This window comes from Lissotriton vulgaris, chromosome 6 (assembly GCF_964263255.1).
Source record: "Lissotriton vulgaris chromosome 6, aLisVul1.2, whole genome shotgun sequence".
Classification (NCBI taxonomy): Eukaryota; Metazoa; Chordata; class Amphibia; order Caudata; family Salamandridae; genus Lissotriton; species Lissotriton vulgaris.
The window spans coordinates 1762768074-1762790047 of NC_141694.1; the positions used below are offsets into that span (position 1 = coordinate 1762768074).

The following is a 21974-nucleotide window of genomic DNA, read 5'->3' on the forward strand; positions in this document are numbered from 1 at the left end:
TCTCACAGCAGGGTCATCGCCATCCAGGAAGTACAATGAGGTGTGAGGTTTCTGTGCCTAGCTTTCATTAGCCCGACTGAAGGTGTAATGTATATGCAAACAAGAGGGACAGTAGTTCCCTGTCTCCAATAAGTGCATGATTGGTGCACCACTCCTGTTCCAGGGCCTATCATAATCAGGGACTGGCCTAGGCCTCTGTGTACATGCTAGATTAGCATGATGCCAGGGACAACAATAAAAAAAATCATGATACTAAATAGGTAAATACATCTTTTTAACATACAGGGGATATTCCAGCCCCAATAGACACCACTCCCAGATCAACCTATTGAAATCATTACTCCACCATTGGAAAAACTGGCAGGAAAGTCCATCTGCATTCCTATAATCATTTGAGCATTGTGCTCTACTGTGACATCTATGCCTTGCAATGAGAGAGCTCATCTTAACAAATTGGGATTCCCAGTTCTAACCTTTCAATGCAACAATAACATGAGTGTTTTGTGATCAGTCAGGACCACAAACTTAAAACCAAAGAGCTATCTATGGCAGGGACCTCCTCAAAGCCCAAGGCAAAACATCTTTTTCTCAATTAATGCCCAGTTCTGTTCTCTATGGGTTATTCTACAACCAATAAGGGGTGTCGGATGCTCCCTACCCTGGTCATTTATCTGAGGCAACTTTTTGTAGTATACTACTCAGCAATCTTCAGCATAGGTGAAATGCATAGGGCTCTCTTAAGGCCCTCAAAAGGTTTCTGATGCTCTTCAGCCCATATCACTTTCTTGGGAGGTTCTTTTGGATATCAGGGCTGTCAATGGGACAACTATGGCCCCATTGCTGGTCACAAAATTCAGATAGTGTGAAGTGAGTCCTACAATGGCTTACACTTGGGTCTAGGTGATTGGGATCTACCACTCAAACATAGAATGAATTTTGAGTTCCAGGTACACCTTCCTGGTATCTACCTGATGCCCAAGGTATACAGAAGTGGAATCCACCCCCTGGCACTTGGTTGCCTTGATAGTCAGTTTAGCTCTGCAGCATCCTGACCAACACTTGTTCGAGGTACTTTAGGTGGTCCTCCAAAGAACTAGTAAATACTGCAATATCATTCAGGTAGACCAGACAGAACTCTTTTAGTCCGGACAGGACATAGTGCACCAGGTGTTGGGAAGTGGCAGGAACATTCTTCAGCCTAGATGGAACTACCCTAAACTGATATAATCCCTCTGGTGTGGAGAATGCAGTCTTGTCCTTGGCATTAGGTAATCATGACATTTTCCAGTACCCACTGGTCAAATCAAAGGTGCTCTGATGTCTGGCAGCATGTTCCCCCCCCATTTTTTACTGGTGGACGGGTGGGTGGGGGTGTAAGACCCTACCTCGGGAGTACTTCCTGTTGCACTCTGACTGCCCCCTCTGTCCAGGCATGCCCCTTCTGTCCATGCCATCTCCATACGTGCCTTCTGACTACCCCTTCTATCCATGCCTGCTCCCTTCATGCCCTGAGACTGCCCCTTCCCTCCATGCCTTCTCCCTTTGTGCCCTGAGACTGCCCCTTTCCTCCATGCCAGCTCCCTTCATCCCCTGAGACAGCCCCTTTCCTCCATGCCTTCTCCCTTCATGACCTGAGACTGCCTGAGACTGCCCCTTTCCTCCATGCCTGCTCCCTTCGTGCCCTGAGACTGCCCCTTCCCTCCTTGCCTTCTCCCTTTGTGCCCTGAGACTGCCCCTTCCCTCCATGCCTTCTCCCTTTGTGTCCTGAGACTGCTCCGTCCCTCCATGCCTGCTTCCTTCGTGCCCTGAGACTGCCCCTTTCCTCCATGCCTGCTCCCTTCGTGCCCTGAGACTGCCCCTTCTCTCCATACCTTCTCCCTTTGTGCCCTGAGACTGCCCCTTTCCTCCATGCCTGCTCCCTTTGTGCCCTGAGACTGCCCCTTTCCTCCATGCCTGCTCCTTTCGTGCCATGAGACTGCCCCTTTCCTCCATGCCTGCTCCCTTCGTGCTCTAAGTCTGCCCCTTTCCTCCATGCCTGCTCCCTTCGTGCTCTAAGTCTGCCCCTTTCCTCCATGTCTGCTTCCTTTGTGCCCTCTATCCATTATCTCCATGCCTGTTCTCTTCGTGCCCTCAGACTCAGGCGCGCAACACCCATTGGACTCAAAGAGCTTCAGCCCCCCAGTCGTGTGTAGCAGCCTGGGGGTACGACCTCCTGGGGACACATGCAGCCGCACCCGAGCACTGCACAGGTCTTTAAAAGACCATTTGCATGTTAATGAGGCCTTGCTGTTGTTTCACCCCTTCCAAGAGCCCCTGCAGCTCCAATGGAAAGAAAGATCAAACTACCCTTTCTTTCCAATTCTGTTTCCTTAAAGCGGCAGATTTTACACGATTATGCAGGTGAAATTTCTAAATTTCTAACGCTGCCACTGCAATTTCCCACATCGTACCGCTGCGCCCCTGGCAACTCATAACGGCGCACCGGGGTTGCCGCGGCGCACAGTTTGGGAACCACAGCACTAGCTCATCAGCTCTGGGGATTGGGTGTGCTTATGTCTTACTGGCAGTACTACACACAAGGTGTATGTCTGTGGAAACTTGCTTGGGCACCAACACTATTGAGCCTGTCCCGGGACTACAGAATCACTTGATCAATCCCAAATACAACATTCTAAAAACACACAAGGTAGTGCTGGTCAGAAATAGTCGCACATCAAAACAAGTTTGTTTGATACAGGTATAATCAGATTGAGTGTCTAAAAGGTGTCATTATACACATAGGTGTCTCTTAGGTGCCAATCAGAGTAAGATACCCCATTACCAAGGGTATCAGTAATTACAAAACACCAAAGTGAGTTGTACAGTCATATACACAAAGCACATACCCCGGCACTCTAACCATTTACTTCTATAATTTAGCAAACTTCGTTGTTAGAACTAGAACCAATGCTACAAAATGATGAATGAGACTTACTATCACAGGAATTCTTTCTAGAGTCAGATGCTCTCCATTTCTTACAAATATTTATTTTCAAATAAGTGTCATAGATAAATACTTTTTCTTTCACTAATATCACAGCCACATTCCTTTAAAACATTCACAAAAAACAAAAAAAAATAAGTTTCCATGATTTCAGTGGTGTAATCTTTGTTCCTTTCCTTATTCAGGTAGTGTAAGAAAACAGCCAACGCGCGTTTCGTCACCACCCTGATTTCTCAAGGCTGCAGAGATAAACATATATACAACAGCCGGCATTTGTGTTAGACATTTGTATCTACAAATTACACTTTGTGTTGACTGAGCGCAGTCTATAAACATGCCTCTAACCATGATGTAATAGTAAGTGAGAAGAAAGAGAATACACAACAAAAGAAAAACGTTCCAGCCAGAAATAAATACCAAAAATATTAACCAACCAATATATTATGTCAAAAACACAAACATATTTATGTGTAACAGTACTTGTATGAACAAGTGCTGTTATAGAGAGATCGTTTCAGTAAAAATCCCAAAAATATCAAGAACGAAAGCGAAAAAAGAGAGAAGAAGAACAGAGACCATCCGTGAGTCAGAAAAGAATAATCCTCATAGTGTAGTGCACCCCAAGAAGGACAATACAGCACAAAAAACAAAATTATACAATATAATATTTAAGGTTATTAACCTTATAGTGTATAGTCTGCGAGCCCTAATGTCAGCTTGCTAGGCTCTGATATTCCTGAGTGTTTATGGCGGTCTTGGTCCCGATTTGCAAATAAGCAAGGGATGACGAAACCGTAACAAGAGAACAATATAAAATGACAAACAAGGTCAGAATGAAAAATTAGTGTCCAAAGACCCTGTTTCATACGCGTTCGAGATTTAGTATATATTCGAAAAAATCTCACTTGTAGTGGCTAATAAGTATGACCACGTTTTTTAATATTTTCAGGTATCGATCGCATGGGTTGCACATCTATTTCCAGTGCGGAAAAGCCTGATAATTGAAAACATTTGCAATCAGAAAATTTGTATGGTAACAACACCATAGTTTCTAAAATATTCGTTTTCCTAGATTCCAACAACTTACACGGGTCCCAGGCAATACCTCTTGGCCCGGCCGGCGTCAAGACAGAGTATATATGCAACTGCAAGGGGTCGTTTGGACAGAAGTTCTGGTCGGTAAAAAGTCTAAAAATACACAAGATATTAAATAAAGAGAATAATTGTTCTACTGCCAGAGCTTACTCATTGAATTCCTCTATAGCAATAAAGCCCGTAAAACATCTAAAAACAAAGTCACGTTTTTATTTCTTAAAGTGTCACTTACTGGCAGATACGAAAAAGTCTGCTAATAGCAGAGTCCTCACACATATATGTGTCCTTGACCTTGACTTGTCATAACCAAGTTCCTACATTTATTTCAAAGAACAAAGAATTTTTGGTTAGATTTAGGTCAGTCATCCATTAAACTGACATTCATTCATATGCTTGATAACTTATTCCCCAACAACTTACATCCCAAAGGTGTATCACATGCCATTTTGTTCAAGGCGCGGTTCAGTTGTCAACTTCTGGGTACTATGATAAGACCCTGGGCATCAAAAAGAAGAACCAAACAACATCACCCGATAGAGTAACTGTATTTCGTGTATACAAAAAACACCACACATCGGTCTAATTCACAGCACCCACGTTTAAGTCGAATGGGAATATTCTTTTTCCCAACCATAGAAAAGATTGCTGGGTGTGTCCTAGCTACTACCTTTGCAGTCATGCTTCTCAGAGGTATCTGCTCCGGATATCTGGTGGCATGATCCATCTTAACCAAAATGTACATGTTGCCTGATGCCGGGGCAGAAGAGTCCAACTAGATCAACAGTATCTACTACTACCCTCTAAAACAGAACACTTACCACTGGCAGAGGCAGTAACGTGCCTTGGAGTTACCTTTTGACTAATCCCTCATTGACAAGTGTGACTGTGTCACTGCACAACCATGGCTAGTATAACAGAGGGTCTAACCTATCCTGGGTATTGCTGCTGCTCGTGCCCTCTAAAGGGTACACCTTTGGCCTGTGACAACAGGAAATTCCTGTGCACTAATGGAACCACTAGCCTCTTGCTAGCATACAGCTCAGGATTCAAAGGGCTCACTGAAAAGCATTCTATCCTTCCAGCCAACATATTGTCTTCTGACCACTTCCTTGCTGATCTGTTCCTGGGCTTCCTTCTGAAGTTCCACAAGTATAGGGCACTCAATTTGTGCATTGTAGATTCAGGTGTAGATCCTCTTGCAGCTAACAACCCCTGCTGTTCTGGTAGAGCATTTGACTCCAACGCCTGGTCTGCTTCCGGCATCTCATGATCCTCTCCATTTGGAACAGGGGGCAATAGAAGCCACATCCAGTGTCCTCTCAAATTCTACCCTAATCCGCTTACTACCTTGTCCCAGTCTAGGCAAATCTTTGATGGGTCCAGTCTCTTCCTGAGACTGATGTGCAACCTTCACCCTGGTCAATACAGCTTACAGCCGTTGGGAGCTGGGTGCATTGCACTTAATTTTGGCTTCGTACAGGTAGTTGCCAACTAGTAGAAGACGGGGGTAATGGGCATGTAAAATACTGAGAAAGATGCAATAACACAGACGCAACTGGTGAAAAAAAACTATCACTTAAGTTATTTCAGATTACATATCACTAATTTCACAATCAGGTGAAAACATACACTTTATACCAGTTTTTGTGTTATTATTTTGTAGGTTTTAATTTCACAAGCTTTATGTAAGTTGGTTTCCCCAGCAATAGTATTCATATACTTTATTCCAGAAGGCATAACGGTCAATGTTGTTTCTTTTGGTGTAGATTCCCTTGCAGAGTTTTGCCTAACTGTCCAGTCCAACATCTCTCCAAATCACCTGTCCCCATCTTGCAAAGCACTCACTAATTGTCTACCCTTATTCCTAAAACTCCCATGGAGGCACCTGTACTCAGCAGATCTATACTGAAAAGCAGAACTCATTTTACTTGGGACCTGATATAAATCTTGGTGATTTGCCCGTCCGTCCTCCGTGTTGAAGGTTATAGTCCATCCATCATACCTGCTGATGTTCTCCTGCCCAATTTATATATGTAACTAAAGAACCTCCATCAGCCTTTGCAGAGGTTTGCCTGTCCGAACTATGCTTATCCTCTGTCGGTGGTCCATAGGTGTCTTGTGTTGATAATACTCTGTTGGACTTAGAGTGGTGGTTTACCAGCCCTAGATTTATAGGTGTCAGTCAAATTGTCAGCCTTGCAGTGGTGAACTGACAGAGTAACTACATTGTGGATGTGTTTTAACTTGCCATATCCATGCATCTTAAAGACGAACACGTACATCACACACCTGAGATGAATGTTCAAATTAATACACCTACAGACCACACCATAATACCCACCCGTTTCAACAGCAACATTTATAATTAATGAATATATTTTTGTTATTGAATTGTTTATATTTTTTTGGTTTTATCGTGTATTTATTACATATTGCATATTATAAATTGACTATGGCATTGAGAAAGACAACTTCTTGTTGAAATGCGTATGCCTGAAATAAATGCTGAGTGCTTCTGTTCCTTCTTGTGGGACGATTGGTGGAGAAATTAATTCTATGTCAGGACCGGAGGCTCCGATTATGCTTCTCGTTTCCTTTACTGAAAATACTCAGTAGCCAATTAGAAATAAAAAACAAAAATATATACTACAATACCCATCAACCCTAGTGGGTATCACATGACAAATATAGAGTAGACCCCTATATAAGGAGCACAAGAGAATACTACATCCTCTTTCTTTGCTGCTCCGCAGCCAGTTAAGTGCATTACTTTTTTCTCACTTCCACTGTATGTGTATATGCTTAAAGCTATCAGCTAAGATATTTTGATTATTTACCTGTTTGCAGGCTGGTGTCTTTTGTCTCATTGCTGAACGTGCTTCGGGCTTCTGTGGACTTGCATTTGCTGTTTCAGCTATTGTTTTTCATTTATGCCTTTGTTGTTTTGCGCTGTTGGCGCATTTCTTGGGGTGTTCGGCTTTCCGATTCGGAGGCGACTCGCCCTAAAGCAAGCGCCGGGTCTGCTTCCCGGCTATGCCTGTCACTTTTCATTTGTGCCTCAGTTGTTTTTTATGTGCTTGAGTTGCCGCTTCTGAGCGCGGCTCGCGCTGCAGCGGGTGCCGGTTCTGCTTAATTCGGCTGTTCCTGGCTGTTGTCCTTTGTTTCTTTGGAGCGCTTTCAGCCTCCGTTGACCAGGCGCGCGGTGCCTACATCTATCGCAGTGAAGTGAGTGACGCGCAGTCCTCTTTCTCTTGTAACAGTCAGGGCGTTCCACGCATGCGCGGTGGCCATTTTTATCCCGAATACTCAGTTTTTTCGGGTGTAGATAGCACAGGAGCAGCGCAATACCTTGCTCATAAGCCCACAGGACTGTTCTAACCCCCATTTGAAGCTCATTTCGGGATTTTAGCGATTTGGGCAGTAAACTAAAGCATAGGCTTTGCCTAGAGTGGGTTATATATGCAAGCCCTCCCTCCACATTCAAATTTGGTTGCACACTTCGTGTTATTGTGTGTATTTGCTTGCCTGGGGTTTACCACTCTCCCTTATTTTCACTGTCATTCCTGCAGGTGTTTATCATTGTGTTGACAGTACATATTGGCTCCAACTTCTTCTTGTGGGCTTTATTTGACATCCTCAGTGTCACCATGTCAGAATATTATTATGCGGAAGACTATTTTGAAGACAGCCCTTCTGGGTCCTTGGAGCATGAGCTTATTGAGGCTTTAGATGTGGGAGTTCAGCACTCTGTTAACAAGGCCATGGTGAAAGCCATTGAACCATTGAAAAGGCATTTATGTAATTATGCTATGCAGCAGGGATGGCTTCAGAGCTCTAAGCCTCCCTCTACTTCTAGTGATAAAGGTTCAAAAAATCCCCATTCTTCAGATTTTGCCAAGCTAGCGAAGTCTTTATCTTCTGACCATTCCTATGGGTCTTCCTCCAGGGTCGCACCTTCCAGTTCTCCTTTAGTGGATGATACCTCTGCCTCATCTGATACTGCGTCTGAGCCTGAGGTTTGCCCTCCCCCTGCCAAGAAACAACACAAAGAACATCTTGTTGATGCCCCTTCTCACCCTAATTTGCTGAAATTTGATCCTGCCGAAATTGTCCATCCTAACTCCTCCTCCTGGATTCCCTCTACTGAGGTTGCTGAATATGTGCAGTCCCGCCTACGCCAGGCCTTTGATAAGGATGTCAGGGCGCGTTTGCGCTCTGAATGCCCACGACCGGATCTGGCAGACAAGGTGGCAGACACGCCTGAAGTGGATCCTTCCATGCTCACATATCTGAAGAAATAAACGAAAGATCCCAAAAAAGGAATCAATCGTGCATGGAGGTCCTGTAAGGATAGATTGTTAGATTTGACTGGTCCATTGACAAAAATCTTGGATTTGGGTTTCAAGTAACCCTGGGCATAATACTATGCTACGCTAACGGAACATGCAAAGTTTGTACTTCTAGCACCTTGCAGGCTCACGGAATTCCCCCTGACACAGCCGATTGAGCGCTGAGACAGGGAAACTCCCCTCCACCCGCCATCGCCGCTCGAAGGGCAGACACGCCCACTTCGAGGCCACGCCCATTTCCCTCTACCTCAAATGTGCCGGTCATACCAGCGCAGCGGACGAGCGCAGCGGGAGCGCCTAAGGCAAGCCCGTCTGCGCCCGTCAGCGCACGACCGGGCCTTGGGCCAGACTCTATGCCGGATTCTGCCACCAAAAGGGTAAGCTACAGTCGCCGAGACCTTCTCAGCCTCAGACCAACTAAAAACAGCACTTGCCATATTATGCACGATCCCAATGTTCCTTACACTAAATGCAATACCTGTAAACCTGAAAAGTTACTCCTTCCCAGCCGGGCTGCCCCACCACCATGCCTCAAAATAGCGACACTTAACTGCAGATCGCTTCCCAAGCACGCCCTACTCATCAATCATCTGATTGTCGATCACGATCTGGATATACTTTTCCTCACCGAAACATGGATCACCGGGCATTCTAACTCGGACATAGTCTTGGCCTTACCCCCTGGCTTTCTTATCATGTCCCAACCCCGCCCCTTGGGTAGAGGAGGTGGATTAGCCATCATCTATCGAGACTACTTCGCCTGTCGAACCAGCGAGGTTCTGAGCCAGGAGTCGGAGAGCTGTCTCTTTACGATCCAGCTCTCTCCGACCTACTCCCTGTCAGGCCTCCTGGTGTATCGGCCCCCAGGGCACTTCGGCCCCTTTTCTGCCGCTCTCTTAGAAACCGTCTCATCCTTGGCCCACCTAACATCTAACTTTTTGATAACAGGAGACCTTAACATACACTTCAATGACTCACTTGATTCAGGGGCATCTGATCTAATCTGTGAACTAGGAGCCCTTGGCCTCTCCCTTGTCAATTCAGGAGCCACGCATACGAAAGGACACCTGCTCGACCCCGTGTTCTCGAACACTCCTTCTCTTCAATTCACAAACTCCCTCCCCCTCCCGTGGACGGACCATTTCCTGGTCTCGGCCCACCTACCAGGGATATTCAAGAAACCCCATAAACCTACAACTTACACCAAGGACAGATCATGGGCCAGACTCTCGGTGGAAGACTGGGCTAATGCCCTAGACGCCACGACCCCCAGCCTCACGGCTGATCCTTCCACCGCGGATATCCAGTTCAGAGACTGGATCTCCTCTTCCCTGGACAGTATCATTCCCATCAAAAATCGGGAGAATAAAAATAGGATTAAGGGCCATGCCCCATGGTATAACACCGAACTAAGAGCTCTCCGCAAAGAGTGTAAAAAGGCCGAGAGACTGTGGAGAAAAGACTGGCTCCAAGGTAACAAAGACATGTACCACAGCTCGGTAAGACGCTACAAATCAGCCCTTAAGCTAGCCAAAGCTGCATTTTATGACAGCAGAATAAAAAACGCCACCAACTCGTCAAAAGAATCTTACCTGATAGTTAAAGAACTATTAAACATCCCAATAACACCCTCCTCTCACTCTCCTCCTCCAGACAGAAGTACGGATCTGGCCAACTACTTCGACTCCAAAATCTCGAGGATATTGGACTCCCTTCCATCCATCAGCCCACCTATCCACACGGATATAGAGGCCTGCAACAACAGCCCACGGCTGTCCACTTTCAGAGCAGTTTCCCTTACCGAGGTATCGTCCACGCTTGATAAAATAAAAAGCGGATCTCCCCTTGACCCAGCCCCGGTTAGATTCCTGAAAGCTGTGTCGACCAACATAGCCCCTACCATCAGGGATCTTATCAACACCTCTCTCTCCCAAGGAACGGTGCCCTCCAACTGGAAGAATGCGGTTGTCAAGGCCCTGTTGAAAAAGCCCCAACTTAACCCGGACGACATGGCCAACTTCAGACCTATTTCGCTGCTCCCATGTATCAGCAAAATTGCGGAGAAACTAGTGAATGCGCAATTGTCCCAATTTCTTGAGACAAACAATCTTCTGCGTCAATCCCAAACAGGATTCCGGCCCGGCCATGGCACGGACACTGCCCTCCTCTCCGTCATCGAGGAGGCAAGGTGTATCCTGGATTCAGGAGGATCAGTGGCAGTGATCCTCCTGGACCTCAGTGCCGCCTTTGATACGGTGGACCACCGTGTCCTTCTACATCGCCTGGCCAGGACAGGAATTGTGGGAACTGCACAAGCATGGATTGAATCCTTCCTATCCGGCCGCTCTTTTCAGGTGTGGGACGGTAACTCACGTTCAGACTCACTATCACTCAAGAACGGAGTTCCCCAGGGATCATCGCTTAGTCCCACCCTGTTTAATGTATACATGGCCCCGCTAGAAGATGTCGTGACCCCATACGGGATAAAAATAATAAATTATGCTGACGACACTCAACTCGTCGTTTCCTTGTCCCACCTGGATAACCACCCAGACAGCCTGCTGAACTGTCTCCAGGACATCCACACCTGGATGTGGGAATCCTCCCTGAGGCTGAATGGTGCAAAAATCGAAATCATGCTCCTGGGCAATAAATGGACGTCCATCCCTCCATCAGTTTGGCCGGACGCCTTCGGTGAAATTCCCACACCAAAAAAAGAGATCAAAACACTAGGAGTATGGTTGGAACCTGACCTCACTATGAGGACTCAGGCTGTCAAAACAGCTGGCACCTGTTTTGGTCTCCTGCGATCTGTTCGCAAGATCCTCCCTCTTCTCCCCCTCCCATCCAGGAAACTACTGGTCCAGGGGCTCATCTTAGCCAGGCTTGACTACAGCAACGCCATCTATCTTGGGGCACCGGAATTCACCCTGGCTAAACTCCAACGCACCCAAAATGCGGCGGCTAGGCTCATTATGAACCTCCCACCCAGAGCCTCAGCCAAGCCGGCTCTTAAGGCCCTACATTGGCTCCCTGTCCGCCAGAGAGTAGAGTTTAAAGCCTTGTGCACCACCCATAAGCTCATCAATGGGGTTGGTCCGGCCGCTCTGAAAGACATGGTTATCCCCTACAAAGCCCCCAGACTCCTTCGCTCCGACGCCGAACATCTGGCCACTGTACCAAAATTCAAGAAGGCTCGCACCGGTGGTCGCCGCTTCTCGGTCAAAGCTTCCACAGGATGGAATTCTCTTCCACGCAGTCTACGTCTGGAACCCTGTCACGCTCTATTCCGAAAAAAACTTAAAACCTTCCTGTTTCCCAAATAGTCCATCCCCTCCTCCCCCTCTCCTGGTCCACATAGATTTATAGCGCGGGGATGCCTACGGGTCACCAGGCGCTTTAGAAATTAAACAAACAAAAAAAAAATTCGCACTTCGCAAATTGCACATAGTACAGTACCAAAACTGTGCTTAATCACGTAGCTTAGCAGCTAAAACATTAACATCTCAGATGCTTTGAAAAAGCAATTTTACATGTTTAAAAGCATATAACCAATTCACAAACGTGATCTTTTACAATGAAAACATTAGGCAATGAGAGAGCTGATTATTTTGGGGTCCCCCCTAACCTAGGGGGAGGACCAAGCAGATGCCTTGAACAGAAAGTGCATAAAAAAAGCACATTTTGTTGAACTTCAGTGGTGGTCCCATCCTCTTAGGACCACCCAAAGCACAGTTATTGGTAAAAAAAGCAATCCCAACCAAAGGCCCTGCAATGCATTATGGGACAAGATTAGCAGTGGGCAGTAAATATTATAGTATCCAATAATAAAATAATTCTACAAAGAGCTGCAGTTCATATGCACTTAAGCATATAAAGATAGAGATACTTATTTTATCATAACTGGCACTGTGCAGGATGGCATTTGCAATTATTTAGCAATTATTTAGCCATTTTTTCACAGTGCAGACAAGTACACAGTGTCATCAGCTACCCTACGCAGACTACGTGTACTACGTGAAGTTCAAAGTATACTACGTGAAGCTACATGTAGTGCTGCTACGCAAACTACTCCCAGGCCTAGTTTCAAGGCTAAATCTACTGGACAGATCATAAATCCTGATGATCTGATTGGCTGGGCTCAGAGAGCCGTCTGTCTTTTGGGCAATGCTAATTGTGCCATGTCCTGTGAGTGACGTCGCTCTACCCTTTTAAAGCTCGACCCCAAGCCAGCAGAGTTGTCAACTTCTGAATCAGGCCCATTGGCACAAGGCCTCCTTTTCGGCCAACCTTTTCTGAAAGAATTGACTAAGTTTGTCGTAAGGCACAGGGTTCCTTAAAGCGGGCTTTTTGCCCTGTTTTTGGAGGAGCCGGACAACATCGGGGCGGTCGTTCAGCCGGGGTTACCAGCAAGGCGCCCAGCGGGGTTATAATTCCCAACATGGAAGGTATCAGGAATCTACCTCCTTCTATCCCACAAGTGGATCCCGCAACAACAACAAGAAGAGTCGATATGGTGGTAACCAAGGAGGACAACGTGATGCAGCTACCTCAGGTGAGCCTGATTCCCTTTTCGGAGGTTCAATTGGGGGGCCCTCTCCAGTTTTTTCTCAACAATTGGCAAAAGACCTCGCAAGATGCGTGGATCCTGGATTTGGTGAAGGGTTACAAAATAGAGTTTTTTCATTTGCCCTCTCAAACTCTCCCCCCTCGTCCAATGCTTTTTTCCTTCAAGATCAGATGTTCATTTCCAGCGAGATAGAGTCTCTGCTTCAGAAAGGGGCCATAGTGCAGATGTCTCGTCAGCCTCAGGGCTTTGTCAGCAACGTCTTCCTAGTGCAGAAGAAGGGGGGTGGATCCAGGCTTGTTTTAAATCTCAAGGAATTCAATGGATGGGTTGTATATCGTCACTTCAAGATGGAGAGGATCCATCTTCTTCGCGATCTTCTTCAGGAAGGGGAATGGATGGTCCGCCTGGATCTGAAAGATGCCTATCTGTCAGTGCCCATTTACGGACCACATCGACGTTTTCTTCAATTCCAATGGCAGGGAATCTGGTACAAGTACAAAGTCCTCCCTTTTGGCCTCTCGTCAGCACCTTGGTGCTTCACGAAGCTTCTGAGGCCTGTCTTCGAAGCTGAGTATTTTCAGTAAAGAAAATGAGAAGCATAATCCTCGCCTCCGTGTCCTTAATAGAATTGAAAATTCTTGTCACGAATGTTCGTAAATTTTGAATTCCGTGAAGCCACTTGCACGTAAGGAGACGCACGTCTGCTGAGCTCAGCTGTTTAATGTGGCTTCGGTGAAAAAATGATATACAACTGGAACCACCATGTGCTGAGAAGGCGAGACATGCCCATGAAGCGATGTCAACATTACTACAATGGAAAGTGCAATTACTAAGTATGTACTCTTGGAAACAAGGCTCTTCCAATATGGCAAATGCGACAGAACAAAGGTCATTGAAATATTCCTTTTAATAGTTAAATCACTCCAGTGGATGTTCTCCATTCAACTAGCATGCACCCAAATGGCGTTGTGGGATTTGCATGCAATGCAGTGGAAAATACTTGCCCACAAAATCGCCGGACAGAGACAGGCACGATGTTGGCTTGCATGTGATTGGTGCATGCAGTTGAATTTTATTGGACTATGAGCAACCAATGAGAGTGAGGGTAGACTCACGAACATCATGGACTATGGTATTGAGAAAGGCAACATCTTGTCGTAACGCATCTGCCTGAAATAAATGAATGAGAACAAACCTGCTGAGTGCTCCTGTATCTTCGTGTGGGATGTTTGGGGGAGAATAAAAAGTGTGTGTGTGTGTTGTCGCCCCCCGAGTGAGGCAAACACCTCAACTGTCCTCTGTTTTGCACTGTTGGTGAAAGAAAAATAAAAAACTCAGTTCCATGAGCTGTGGTGAAGCTCGATTCTTGTCTTGGTGAAAGAGAAAAGAGAAAAGAGAAGTTTCGGGGGTTTGTTGATTATATATATATACATCCATTCCTAAGAAGAAGGTGCGGGCACTCTCAGGGTTCAAATCAAAGATTTTATTTGTCCTGCAAGCAGACGCGTTAAGGGAAAACAGCCATTCTCAATGCTTGCTACATTAAAAACACATTTCTGGCAATGGCCTTTAAATCCATCAGACTGCACTCCCATTGGGCAATGACATGTAGACACAAAGGAAGGGCTGCACCATCTAAATTAAATACTTGGTGTTCGGCCGCCATACTACCATCTAAATGTTCCATTAAACCAATTGAAAGTGTTAATGTTATCCAGATGATGTTAAGGAAATACACCAATAGAAACCATCTTGCCACCCAAAAAGCACATCATTTACATATACATATATAATCTTTATATATTTATTTATATATATAGAAATAGACATCAAGAGACATTTAACTTTTTAAAATCCAATAGGACAATTTTTTATATATATATATATATATATTTAAATGGAAAGAGAGAAAGGGAAGTAAAGTGTTTTGAAACATATGTGTCTATATTAAGCCTGGGCCGACTTCGCAAAGTGCAAAAAAACTCAGCCACATTAAGTGGAGCTCCGCGAGCGGCAGAGTTTCTTTAGATAAATGCTGTTCAGGGTGATTTTCAGTGTCAGGTGCTTGTCCGCACTGTGCAATCATCACGAACGGCATCATTCACAGCACAAGCAGGCGCTGCTTCCTTTCTGATGCTCGAGTAGATTTTTACTCAAGCAGCAGAAATCTCAACATGAGCGGACGGTTTCTCAACGTGAGCGTTCTTGAGCATACGCGACCATTTGCAATGAGAAATCTGACTGCCCGCGTTTAAAAATCTCACTGGGAGGTTGATTTTCCACGCTAGCGCTTGCCAAATTGATGTTCACGATCGCGGGCGAGGAAAATCTCACCAGGAGGTGGATTTTCCTTGCTCGCTTTTGCCAACTTGACGTTGATAAACGCGAGAAGGGAAAAAACTCCGCTCTGCCAAATACAGAGTGCAGAAATCTCTGCAAACTCTGCGAGCGGAGGGGATTTCTCCACCCAGACTTAATATATATATATATATATATATATATATATATATATATATATATATATATATATATACATTTATATATGAAAAAACGATTCCTACAGTGAAGAACTGGAGGAACACAGTGGGTTTTCAGGAAAGGTGTTTATTTCAGCAGAATATGGCTTGACGCGTTTCAACATGAATGTCTTTCTCAAATGCCTGTACCAAAGTTCTTGCTGCCAATCCACTTTAAAATTGCACAAGTCGTCTTGCCATTGGGTTATTGTGAGGAACCTTTCTGTGGCTGCATCGGCAGACCACAACTCCCAACATACACCGCTCTTGGAAAGCTGGGTAAATTGCTCCTCCTGGCACCACCATGTCTCATCTTGAGTGCTGGATTAATGCAGATGCTGGTAGGTGGAATGGCTATGCTACTGCTGGAACAGGTTCCTTTCCCAGGTCCCCAGGACGCCCAAACCACAAGTAACTCTTCCAGCATACCCTGAAGTCATTAATGCAGTGATCCTGGCTCCTGCGTGAAGTCACAGACTGCTAGGTTGCAGCGGATGCCTTGCTGTACGAGGATGCGGTGGGCCAGAGTGCTTCCAATATCGTGGATCCTGTTTTACGTGCCGTAGCTGTTTTGATGTCTCTGGCCTCTTGAAAGACGGGTCTCCTCCAGTGCGCCCGGGGCTAGCGTGCATTTAAATGAAAAACACAATTCCTGTAGTGAAGAATTGGAGGGACACAGTGGGTTTCCAGGCAAGCATAACTGCTTAAATCCATCTGTTGTGCCCCACATATGAAACCCCTCATGATTAGGAGCCCCGTGGCCCCCATTTTCTGGAGTGATGCTAGCCCTGCGGCAGGACGGCCGCACATAAATTACAGCTCCGTGGGTGTCACGTTTTGCCCACATAAATAAACTCAGGAGTCGGAGCTGTGCTGGTTTACGTCTTTCTTTATTCCCTGCCAGCACCTTACTGGCTTACAGACTAAAAGCCAGTTCCTGTTCCTGTTTCCTGTCTTGCCTCTTCCTGGCTGCCTGTCCTGTCTAGATACAGGGTCAGGCGCTACTACATGACATCTCCCCCTTTTGTACAAAGTCTCTCCGTACCTCATATTTCTTCAACCAAACGTCTGGGTCTTCTTATCTGACGCTTGGGACGACTCTCTCGTTCTGGTGCTCGTACGTGATGATGATCTGCGTCATTGATGATTCGCGGGGGGCTGTAACTGTTCCGGTCAGTATTGTCACTATGGCTCACTGAGTCACTTGAGGTTTGACTCGAGGAAGCCCTCTGATGGCTGCACGAATTATACTTTTTGAAGTATGACACATTTCTTGTTATTTGCTTGTTGTCAGCTTTCGCTGTGATCATTGTTCCTTTCCTCCTACTGACTTGTAGGGGAGTGGCAAGGTATTGGCTGTCTGCCTTTGCTCGTCGGTCATTCCGGACTATCACCCAGTCTCCTTCCTGTATATTGGTGTCCTTGGCGTGTCTGCGCCGATCGGCGTATGTCTTCATTTTGAGTTTCTTCTCGTGGTCTATTTCGACCAGTGTGTTGTGGTCAACAGTGGTGGTCCGAGGTTGTGAAGCAGTGTTCGTCATGGGTAGACGAGTACGGGGCGCCCTACCTGGTATTAGGGTGGCTGGGCACTGGTTTGTAGTGTTGTGCGGCGTGGTCCGGTATGCCCTTAGTACTTCATTCAGGGTCTGCTGGATGTCTCGGTGCATTAGCTCAGCTTGTTGAATTGCCTTTTTGAGAGTTCCCATAAATCGCTCCACCATGCCGTTGGCCTGGGGCCACAGGGGGGTGATCTTTTGGTGTTTGAAGTTGAGGTGTGTCGCGAATCCTGTGAAATCATGACTATTGAATGGGGGGCCGTTATCAGATTTGACTCGAAGGGGGATGCCCCATGCTGCGAAGATCTAGTCCAAGATTGGGATGACTGCCGTGGCTCTGGTCAATGCTATCAGGTGTGCAAACGGGAATCGCGAGTATTCATCCATGACAACTATGATGTATTGTCCGACTGTAATGGTCCGAAGAAGTCAACTGCGACTTGTTGCCATACCCCATCTGGCAGCTCAGACATTTGGAGCGGGGCCGGAGGCTCTTCTCGACCGACAAGTTGACATGTCATGCAGTCTCTTAGGGTTGTCTCTACCATTTGGTCCAGTGTGGGGAACCAGACACGTTCTCTCAGGGCCTTCTTAGTGGCGTTTATGCCTCTGTGGCCTTCATGGGCCAAGTTGATGACTCCTTGACATAGTTTATGTGGAATGACAATCCTCCCCCCTCTCAGAAGAAGTCCAGTATCACTGATGGAGAGTTCGTCGTGAACGCGTTGGAAGGCAGTCAGGTCGCGAAGGAGTTGGTCTTACTCTTGAGGCATGCTTTTCATGTGGCGCCAGGAGTTCGTGCGGACGCGGGTCATGACGGCTTGCATCAGCGGGTCGCTGGCAGATGCTTCTTGTATGGCCTCCAGAGGAACTGTGGGAGGGCATGCGGCGTCGACGACAAAATGAATGTAATCATCGGCCAGAGAGTGAGCAGGTTTCGTAGTGTCCAAGGGGTGGCGAGACATATATTCGGCTGGATTTTCGGCTTTCCCAGGCTTGTGAACGATAGTGTATATGTAGTCTTGGAGACGCAGTCCCCATCGTTCGATGCGTGGTGGCATCTTGGCGTTGGGATTGCCGAAGATCGTAATGAGTGCCTGGTGGTCCGTGACGATCGTGAAATGTTTGCCATATACGAACAGATGGAAGTGTTCGCATGCCCACACCACAGCCAAGCTTTCTTTCTCCGGCTGGGAGTACGCCTTTTCAGTGTCTGTGAGGCTGCGACTCGCATAAGCAATGATGTGGCGCTGGTCTGAATTTTCACAGTATTGCCCTAGGATGGCACCCAGGCCCACTGGGCTGGCGTCGACTGTGATCTCGGTCTTCTTGTTTGTGTCGAAGTAGGCAAGATTTATGGCTGAGCTGACAGCTTGTTTGATGATGGTGAATGCATGTTCGCATGCATCTGTCCAGTCGAAGGGCTGACCCTGGCGCGTGAGTTCCCGTAGGGGATAGCTGATTGTGGCATAATAGCGGATGTAGCGCGCGCAGTAGCTCGCCATGCCGAGGAATGAGCGAAGGTCGCTGACATCTCGGGGAGTTGGGGTGTCAACAAGTGCGACTACTTTTTCTGGGTCAGGCTTCATCCCTTCTCTGGAGAATATATGTCCATAGAACTTCAGGGTGTCTTTGTGGAATTCGCACTTGGCGGCATTGAGCGTCAGGTTGGCGTTCAACAAGGCATGACATACTCTGTCTAGGGCCGTGTCGTGTTCAGTTTGATCTTTCCCGAAGACTAGCAAATCGTCACTATAATTGAAGGCGTTTGGAATGCCTTGTATGACTCGCCGGATGGCCTCCTGAAAGATCTCGGCGGCCGACGAGATGCCAAAGTTCAGACGCTTGTAACGGAAGAGGCCCTGATGTGTAGTAAACGTCGTGATATATCTCGATTGGTCATGAAGCTCCAACTGATGATAACCTTTATTGAGGTCGAGTTTGGAAAATACAGTGGCGCCGTTGAGTCTTGTGATCATGTGGCTTATGTGTGGCCCAGGATGGCGCTCCCGCTCGATGGCGGTGTTGGGGGCACGCATGTCGACACACAATCTGACTTTATTGTCCTGTCCCTTTTTGGGGACTACTACAACCGGGGACACCCATGGAGTGGGTCCCGATGTGCGTTCGATGATGTCAGTCTGTAAGAGATCTTGTAGCTCATCATCGACGGCTTGCTGCAGGTGGAAGGGCACCTTCCGATGATGTTGAGCAATGGGCGTCACAAGTACGTCTATGTGTAGTTTCACTTTGAAGTGATTCAGCTTCCCAAGGCCCTTGAAGAGTTTCGGGAATTTCGCCACGATGTCGGGGGCGTCTTCAGTCATATAGAGAAGTTCCACTAGTCTCAGCCTTTCTGCCGTTGGTAAGCTGAGTAAGCAGTCAGCTATGTCCGGTCCTTCTACAACATGAATGTAGGCTTGAATTTTTCTGTCTTTGAATGTCAGAGTTGTGTGGAAACGACCCAGGCACGTAAGGGGTTTCCGCGCCATCCTTGTGAAAATACAAACTGCCGCTTGCTCCAATTTAGGCCGCTGCTTCATGCTGTGGTATTCTAACACACATATGTAGTTTAGCGATGACCCTGAATCTAAGACGAATTTTGCCGGGTGTTCTCCTATCATGATGTCCAGTTTGGGATATTGTTTCAGGCGGTCTGGGTCTGAAACCATGCAGATGAATTCGTCACTGTCTTGAGACACAGGTGTGTGAGACGAGGAGTCACTGGACGTGGGTCTGTGTGACCTGTAGGAATCCACAGTTTGGCGTCGGGAGCGGTGAGAGCTCACGACCGGCCTCGGGAGTGGTATGGACTTGCTGATCGACGACTGGATCTCGATGAGCTGGATGAGTGGTCTTCTCTCCCTCTTACGGCACAAGCATGGTGTCGGGTGCCGCGTCGTGTGGGCGATGGCCTGCGTGTGGATTGTCTGGCCTGACACGCCACCTCAAAGTGATTATCTCTCCCACAGCGGTGGCACCGCTGACCGATAGCCGGGCATTGTCCTGAGTGTGGGTAATCTTGTCCACACCTGTAGCATGCGGGTGATGATTTCGCCGACTTGTCCTGTCGCGAGTCCCGTCGGGAAGAGGATTTGCGAGAGGAGTATTTTGATTTGTTAGATCTGTGTGAGCTGGTTGTAGATCTTGTTGTCTTGTGTGCTTGTACCCGAAGGGCGTGTTCCTTCCGGTCAGGCTTGTGAGTTTCCATCCGTTTGGCGTAGTTTTCAGCCTGGTCATTGATTCTTGTCAGTTCCTCAATCTCCTCCAGGGTGTACGGTTTCTTTAAGAGTCTTCGGCGTAGAGATTCGGATATGCAGCCATCAATGATGCGGAGGTGTAGGGCATCCTCCGTCCTGAAGTTGTCGAATTCGCAATGACGTGCCATTCTTTTGATGCGCACGATGAAATCGCTCATGCACTCGTCCTTCTCTTGAATGGTCAGATTGAATGTGTATCGTTCGTAATCCACATTGCGTTTGTGGAGGAATCGTCTGTCAAGAGCTCCTTTAACCTCGTCATAGGTTGCGGTCGTTGCATTTGGTAGTTCTTTAATGAATTGCACTATTTCTTGGCCTATTAGGTTTCTTAAGGCCACCAATTTTTGTTTAGGGTCTTGTACGAGCGACCCAATCATGTAGTCTTCAAAGTCCTCGCTCCAGTTCTTCCAGGCAGGCCCCATGCTGTTGCCTGGCGTCAGTGCCAGTGGTTGTGGTTGTCGCATGAAGGGCGCCCCCATGGGCCCGTGGGGCACTACGGCTGCACCGACTTGGGGCGCTGGACCTGCTGTGGCGTTTCCGTCAGACGTGCTGCTGGGAGCGGTGACAGACATCTTGAGTCGTGGCGGGTCCTCTGCACTTCCTTCGTTGCAGGTGGTGTGGTCTTTTGTTGAATAGGGCTTTCCCGCCCTTTTTTATTGCAGGTGCCCTTGTTGTAGGCAGTGCAGTCTTTGCTGACTAGGATTTCCTGCCCTTTTGTTGCAATTCTTGATGTACTCTGCGCTTTTCTTGCTACAGGCAATGTGATCTTTGCTGAAATGAGCTCTCCTGCTCTTCTTACTGTAAATCTCGATGTATTTTGGGGTTGCCTGGTCTTAAGATGGCCACCGTCTTTGCTTTGTGGGTTAACCAATGGCCAGCGCCTGACCTTAAAATGGCCGCCGTGTGGGACGCTGCATCGTGGGGCCTTGGCTGCTTTGCATTTCATTTATTTGCTCTTTCTTCCTTCGCGCGGCCTCGGCAGGACTCACCCCAGCTTCTCTGCTGCTTTCCTTTTGTTTCTCCTTGATGAGCGGGACTTCCGCGCTCACAGTGGCGCTGCCGCTTGTCTGGGTCCCTCGCTGCGTATGCACGCGAGTCATGCGCTTCTTGCTTGAGCTCCGGTATTTGCTTCGGTGGCACAGGATGCCCTGACGGGCTTGCAGGCTTGCTCCAGCAGTCTCGGCGCCGGTGTCTGTTTTGCGCTTCTTTCGCGCTTCTGGGGACGACGACTGCGGACTCGCTGGTCAGGCCGGATACATACGGCTGGGCTGCGTGACTGTGTTTGTGGGGATACAGCGATCCCACCCTCAGCGCCAATGTCACGTTTTGCCCACATAAATAAACTCAGGAGTCGGAGCTGTGCTGGTTTACGTCTTTCTTTATTCCCTGCTAGCACCTTACTGGCTTACAGACTAAAAGCCAGTTCCTGTTCCTGTTTCCTGTCTTGCCTCTTCCTGGCTGCCTGTTCTGTCTAGATACAGGGTCAGGCGCTACTACATGACAGTGGGGGATGTCCAACAAATTATGCAGCACTCGGGCACAAAAGATGTTGATTATTGAAACCAGTGATAAATCTAATGGGTTGCTTCTGTTCTGTCTAGATCTTTTCTTTCCTTGATTTTGTCTTAGCTGTCTCCAAAGTGGC

General features: G+C 47.2%; 1 long non-coding RNA gene across 2 annotated transcripts in view; it reads right to left on the reverse strand.

The window, feature by feature from the left end:
* Positions 1-7300, reverse strand: part of LOC147709433 (uncharacterized) — a 90031-nt gene extending 82731 nt beyond the window's left edge. Inside the window, exon 1 of one of the 2 annotated variants that reach the window (XR_015296551.1) lies at positions 6916-7300. This is a non-coding gene — a long non-coding RNA (uncharacterized LOC147709433). The remainder of the gene's footprint in view (positions 1-6915) is intronic. The other variant, XR_015296550.1, reaches the window with a different exon arrangement.
* Between the last annotated feature and the right edge of the window lie 14674 nt (positions 7301-21974).